The sequence below is a fragment of the Pelecanus crispus genome, chromosome Z (assembly GCF_030463565.1).
Source record: "Pelecanus crispus isolate bPelCri1 chromosome Z, bPelCri1.pri, whole genome shotgun sequence".
NCBI lineage: Eukaryota > Metazoa > Chordata > Aves > Pelecaniformes > Pelecanidae > Pelecanus > Pelecanus crispus.
This window is the reverse complement of record NC_134676.1, coordinates 10698848-10706065: the sequence shown is the minus strand read 5'-3', so window position 1 is coordinate 10706065 and position 7218 is coordinate 10698848.

The following is a 7218-nucleotide window of genomic DNA, read 5'->3' as shown; positions in this document are numbered from 1 at the left end:
TCAGTTACGTTACCTGGAGTGAGGACTACTTTAATTAAAAAATATTAAAAATATTTATAAGAGATAAGCTACTACTTTATCTGCAGAGCCTGGGCCTGGCCTGGGCTGATCTTATTTTTTAAAAGTACAAGTCTAATGACACTGTTTATACGTAGAAGAATATGGTAATTTTAAGCTGCACTTGCTGGAGCCAGGGATGGATTCCCCAGGGGTATTGCCCATCAAGCCCAAACTGCAGAAGTGCAGGACTTCTCAAAAGTGCATTTGTATTTGAATTGTAGTTTTCAGCAGTGCCAGGAGCAAAAATTGTTCCTTCTCTGCCGGTCCCAGGTATGAGCTTGCATAGGCTGTTCTGCAGTGTAGCTATTACAGGTGACATTACATTGGGGGCTTGCAGAGGTGCTGAGAGGAAATGGGGGCTAGGGACATGAGTGTTCTTGTCATTCAAAATTAACTAAATCTATCCATTTGCTAGATGAGCCCAGGTTCTTGAGTATGCTGCTGCCGTAGCTTATGGGTTCTTCATTAACTGCCTGAAACCGAGGACCTTTTTTATCCCAGGTTGTGGAAACTTCTTGCATTTTAGCTGTTCTGGTTGGACATCTCCTTTTAATAAACAGTGGAATAAATAAACTTTTTTTCTCCAAGGTTGAAGAGTGCATCTCGGACTTCACTAACGCAAGCTAGAAGCTTTCCATGTAGCAACATAACTTGCTGTTAGCTTACACTGCACTAGCATCTGCTGTCATCCTGCTTGCTATAGGAGAGGCTTGGTCTTTCCCCAAATCCTCTGCTGCCTTCTGCCCTTGAACTCCCTCGAACTTAATGTGGGACTGGGTGGGGAGAACAGGTCCAGTGCCCTTCGGGTCCAGCTGTGAAGCATATGCATTCCAGGGTGATGGTCTTACCTAATACTCAGCTAAAATGCAGGACTCCAGGGTGCTCCTCCTAGCCTTTTGGCAGCCACCAAACTTAAGCTTGTTACTGATGCCTCTGTCCTCTGCTGGGATGAATGCCTTTTCCCCTGCCCCTCTCACCAGTGGAGCAGAGTGTCCCTGTACCTTGCTGCTTTGGTGCCAGATGGGCACTTGGTTGAAGCCGAGAAGAAACACGAGGCTGGGACCTGCTCTGTTCTCCTGTCTCTGCTGGAGATGACAGCCACCACTGCAGAGTAGCTCTAGTCCCTTACAGAGCTCCTGCCAGGCTGCCTAAAGCTAGTCTGCATGTGTCCTTGTGGTCCCTCTCGTGTTTGTGCTCAGTATCTTCATCAGTAACACCAAGCAGTGAGCCTCAGGCTTAATTTCCAGTTGCTAGCAGAGACTTATATGGAAGCCCTGCAAGGAATGCAGTTCCCTGCCATCCGGGTGGAAATTCTGGTAAAAGGAGAGCTCTCCCAGATGTGCACCAGTAAATTACACAAAAATATAATTTACTGACAGTGAGCACTGACATGGGTGCTTCACAAACAGATCTTCTTGTGGTGTTTCATAATTCTACTTCCCTTGTGGATTGCTTGCTTAAACTGAATCAGTTCATGGCACTGCATATGTGGCTGTTCAGGCTTTTCTCTGAAAAGGGGCAAATTATATACCATGGGATAGCAAAGGAGCTCTTAAATTTTATTTACAGTTGTTCATTGTTTTTTAAAGATGTCATAATGGTGCTGTATACAGGGAAAAACAAGTCTTGGTGAAGTATGGCGGGATGTGTATTTCTAGGATTACTCCTCCGGCTGCTGTGTGAATTCACTCTGTCACAGGGAATGTGTTCTGGGGTTTTTTTTTTTATTTGGGCTTGGTTTGAGGTGCTGCCCTTTTTTTGTTTGTTTGTTTAAAGAAAGTATACACTTGAGTCTACTTGAGTGCCCTCCAGTACTGCTGAAAAAACAGTTACAAGTTAGGCACTTGGTGTCACTGGTGTCAAAGGAAAACTCCTGGTCTGGAAATCCTAGCCCTGATGTTGATCTATTAATTGAAGCCACCCTGGGTGAGGGGGCAAAAAGGGTATTTGTATGGACTGAGCTTCAGCCTCCAGACACAGAGGCTGATCTTTCTGCAGTCAGCGGAGTCTCTAGGTTACTGAAGAGGCGCCCCTGGAAAGCATCCCTCTCTGCCGACTCTGATCTCCCCGAGTACCTCAGTGTGTGGTCCTTAAGCCTGGTAGTGTGACTGCCCTTTCCTTTTTTTTTTTTTTTTTTTTTGGACAATTCTCAGAAGAATCTGGACAGTGATGTAAAATTCCTCCAGTCTCATGTGCTTCTGTGTATTCTGCTTATAGGGTGCTTTCTTGCAAAGATAACTTCTCATGGGGAGGGAGCCATCTTTGTTGCTGTATGGAAATCACCCCAAAAAACTGGAAACATACTAGATAGTGCTGCAAGCACACAAACAAATTGGGCCAGAGGGAACTTAATTTCTAGCCTGTTTCAGTGGTTTTAAATGCTTGTAGTGATACAGATGTTAAGTTTCAGAATATTTTGTGGTTGGTCATATGTCACTTTTGGTCCAGTCAGTGTTAGAAGTTGAGGCAGAGAAAGGTGATGATACGCCAACTGTCCAAAGACAACTGATAGGAGAAACAGGAGAAGCAGCCAGGTTTTCTTCCTTGATTTGATTTTGTTGCCCTGTTGGGTTAGATATCAGAACTGAAATCCAGGATCATGGTGAGAAGTGCAGGGGCTTCCCATCAAGGTGCAGGAATGGCTGTGCAGCTACTGCAGGGAATCTCCAGGCTCTGCATGGAGTTGAGTTGGGTGCACCCTGTTGTTCAAATGGCAGATACACCCCTGTGATGGGTGGAGTTCAGTCTGGTGACTGTGCTTCAGTAGCTTCTTGAACGGCTCACTGCTCTGCTGAGACCCAGTGGTATGCATGTTTTCAGACAGTCTTATCTTTTCCAGTGTTTCTTAATGGTTTTGCTCCCTTGCTCTCTCCTGCCCTGCTGAATGGTCTGTTTGGGGTTGCCTCTTCCACCCCAAATCATCCCAGTCTTTACTGTAGCAATATTGTACTTGCAGAGGTGACCTCTGTCCAGCAGAAAAGGGCTTGATGGCATTTTGTCAAGCCATGCTTGAGACCTTCAATTTGCTTTATTTTAAACTGGGTAGACCTTTGAAGCTGGCTCACTGTCGAACTGGGCAGTTGCCTTGTACATGTTTCACTGATGGGATTACACAGTGACAGTCTATTCCTGCGGGGGGAATAGAAGCCAGACTCTGGTTTCTCTTGCATTAGGCAAAGGAGAGAAAAGAACTTTAATCGTAACAGACCTTCAGACTTTTCTTCCTGCTACTGACTTTTCAGTCATGCAGGATCTTTCATGCTGCTGGTGAGTGTAGGAAGCAGTTAATTTTACCGCTCAGCTCTTTTTCAGTAGACTACCATGTTAATTTGCGTATCTTTGGGTATTACATTTTCAGTATTCATAATCATATATAATCAAACTAGTGACTTAATTGTGGGTTTGGTAATACCCAGCTGCTAAGTACTGGGTAGCAACCCCTCAGTAACAATTGGGTGTTACGTGATGGACATTCCTAAGGAAGCAGAAGCTACTTTGCTGTGTTGGCTTGAGCATAGTAATGGGGGTGGTGCTTACCCTCATCACCAAACACCTTACTCCTGGTAATTCCTCCAGTTTTCTCCCTTGTACAGTCAAGTCAGTCAGGGAGAATTGCTAGTGCTCTCCTTGGGTACTTTTTGGGATTGTGGTAAAGAACTGAGTCCATTTGTTTGGGTCCCTCATCAGTGCTGCTGGCATTAGTCCAAGGTGAGTAAATTACCAAAGAATAGTTATAGGTGTTTGTTCCTAGTCTCAGTTCTTCATTTTCCACATAGATCGATTTTTAAGATTCATTGCAAGAGTACCCAGTGATTTTACTGGACTAAGTCTGTCTACCAAGGTTGCATTCACATTGTGGGTGACTCTTGTGACTCCCTTAATGAGGGGGACTCCTGAACTTCATTATGGGGATATATTTGCTGCCTCCATTTCAAGTCTCTGGCAGCTTTTTGTATCTTAGGGATTAAGATACTTAAGTATCAGTTATTCTTCTCCAGCATTTCTTTCTTCACCTGAGCACTTGCTTTGTATATAGCTTGCAGCTGCAGAGTTAACAGATTAAAGTTATGACCCAGCTATGTCAAGTGGTGGTTTAGTGTCTTAATTTCTGCCCCTCAGCTGAGAGGCACTTGCTGACCTTGTGAACTAATGTCCCTCACCTGGTGCAGATGTGAAATAAAGCAGGCTTGCCTGGACCCTTCATGGAGGTCACCTGTTTTGTGTGTTTGTGAGAAACAGAGAACAGGTGGGCTGTCAGTTACTGCATCTCGGCACAGGAGCAGCATCTTTCAGCAGCCAGGTGGGAGCTCTGTTTGTGGTGGTCTGATATGCTTATTTTCCATAAACCCACTCTTCCAAGGTGTATGAGAGGTTCTTAATTAGTTTCTGTCACCATTGCTGCTATGACTAAATTACTGAACTGGGGTACGGCTCATTCCTAGGAACACTGTTGCAGAGCTGTGTGTGGTGCAGGCAGAGCTGATCCTCTGGCCAGCCCATGCTGAGCCCTGTCTCCTGTGCTGGCCAGCCACACGCTCTCTAGCTTAAAGCCAAGTGAAAATCCCCATATGCACCGCTGGCCAGCCAGAGCCTGTGGTGTGACCTCAGCTTAAAATCCATTTCTGACTATTGCAGTGCCTTCAGTAACTTACTTGAAAGTCTCTGAAGCACAGACACCAGGAATTTGTCCATGTCGCAGTCAAGGGAGAGTGGAAAGGAGAATACAGCCACATCTTGTCTGAAGGGATCTCCTGTGTATGCTCTCCCTTGCCTCCGGAAGAGGGCACTTTGGTGTGTGGGGAGGATGGGCAAGGGGGCACAAGAGAAAAGGTCAAAGCCCAACAATGTTTGGTATTGCTCTCAGGACTCCTGAGGAATTTAAAATCATAGAGGGGATGCTTATTCATTGCTCAGGAGGTACTTGTGAAAAGGCTTAATCAGAAACATTTTCAGAGAGATCAAGTAGATATCCTTGTCATTCTTTTTTCTCCGTGTTAATTTTCAAGGATTTAAATTCAGAGCTATCTTTCTGCTTGTGATGCTGGGTTTCTTTATCAAAACCATGTGGTACTTGGCTAATTAAAAGAATGCTTTTGACAGAAAGGAATCTTCCCAATTAAAAATTTGAGTGCCATTTTCTAACAGCCTTTCCCCTCTAGCATCCTGCTAGGAGTGGTATGGTCTAAGAAAGTGCACACAGATCTAAAATAGGGTGCCAGGTTTGGTACAGTTGAGAGCACGTGGGCTGCCTGACCATTTCTGTACCCAAAAAAACACCAAGAAAAACACTTGATTGTATACAAATTCTGCTTATTAGACCATAACTGAGAAGGTGTGTAAAAACCCTTGCAACATAGTGTGATGTGTCTGTAGTCCTAGATGTTGATTCTTTGACATCAGAACAAAAATCTAGGAGTCAATATGTTTTCTTAGGAACTGCTTTTCTAGATTCCCTTATTAAAAGGGAAAATTCAGGTGCTGAATCTTAAAATCTCATTAAACTTGTACTTTTTATTTGCCCATTCATTTGGTCTCCTTTCCTTTTCAAGGCCTCCCACAGTCTCAGGGTAAATAAATCACTATGACTCATCCAAATAATACCGAAACGGACCAACCAGAGGTTAATGTGCCTTCCTCTTCTGGTACCTTGATCTTTGTAAAGTTATCTCACAAACTTGTCACTGTCTTAGGGCTGGGTACATGCATTGTCTTTTTCTAAGATGTACATGCTGAAGTTGCAACAGGTTTGTACTGTTACTTGTAACTCATTCCATTTGTTTTAGGATGTGGTGTAGACACAAATCACGGCACTGGTTTGTCTTGGGATCAGTCTTACCTGTGACATCTATCAGTGCTTGCTTGTATGTTAATGTGTACACAAAGTCTGGATCTTCCCCATTGCCTATGATGTACTTGTATATGATGCACAAACCTACACGAGGTGTTTTAAAATGTGCAGTGATCACAACTTGCTGCCTGAGGGTAGGATGTCCTGCAGTGAACTGTTTTTAGTGTTTTTTTCCAACTATATTTAATAAGATCCAAAGCCTTGGGAAAAAAAAAAATCAGGACTTGCTGATTCTTGCTGACTTTTGTTCTGAATCCAGGGTCTGAAGTTTGTTAACAATTCTTGCAATTCCACCCATTTAACAAACTCTTTCTCAGCTTGCCATTTCTGTTGTGAGCTGTGTCAGAAGCAGCACTGGATCCTGAACTATCACAGGACTTGTCAAGTGAAGTAGTAACAGCTCTCTTTAAATGTTACAGTGCACATTTTTAACTGTAAAAGGTAAAGCTGTTCAAAATTGTCGATGCAGCTTTCGAAGGGAACAGTGAGAAATTGCAGATACTATGTGAAACAAGCCCATCTGCACATGGGGCTCATTGCTCAGAGTTACCTTATAAATTGTTTCTCCTCTCTGAAAAGTGATCATTTCCCCCGCCCCGCCCCACTTTGGCTTTGTTGAATTGGCAAAGGATATATTTGTTCTTAAACTCAAACTGACATCTGGGATTTGGGTTGTGTTTCTGTCTCTTATGCAGATAGCAGAGGATGGTGTGACTGATATGAGACGTCCCTTCCCAGCTGTAAGGTTAATTTGATCATAAGAGCACAGAAACAGGAACACTTCTTTACTTGCTGTGGCCTCCAGTGGGCGTGTGTATCCATAATTAACTGAAGTACAGTGCTGCATTCTGTTGATCCATGAGGCTACCTTTGTTTTTAGAATCAGCATGATTAGTCATCAGTGTATTGACATTAACACACAGTCAGGGAGCTCTAACGTATGTGTATTTCCTGTGCTAACTGTATCTGTTCTCTCTGTACCCTGGTGCAGGCTTCATCTGGAGTTCTTTTTAGTTCTTGCAAACTTCAGAGTTTCTTCAAATTCAGTAAGGTCCTGTTTTTATCACAGTCACTTTTCAGAGTAGCACAGATTAGTTTAACTGTGTTCTGTAACCTTTAGCACCTTCCTCTTCTCACATTTCTTCCTAGCTCGCCTTCAACAATCAGTTCAAAGCTGCTTGCTTAGTCCAAAAAACATCTAGTCATAATAAAAAAAAAAAAAAAACCCAAAACACAAACAAACCCAAAAAAGCAAAAATAACCCTGTATCCCACTGTAGAAAGATCACTATGTGCTTTTACCATAAACTT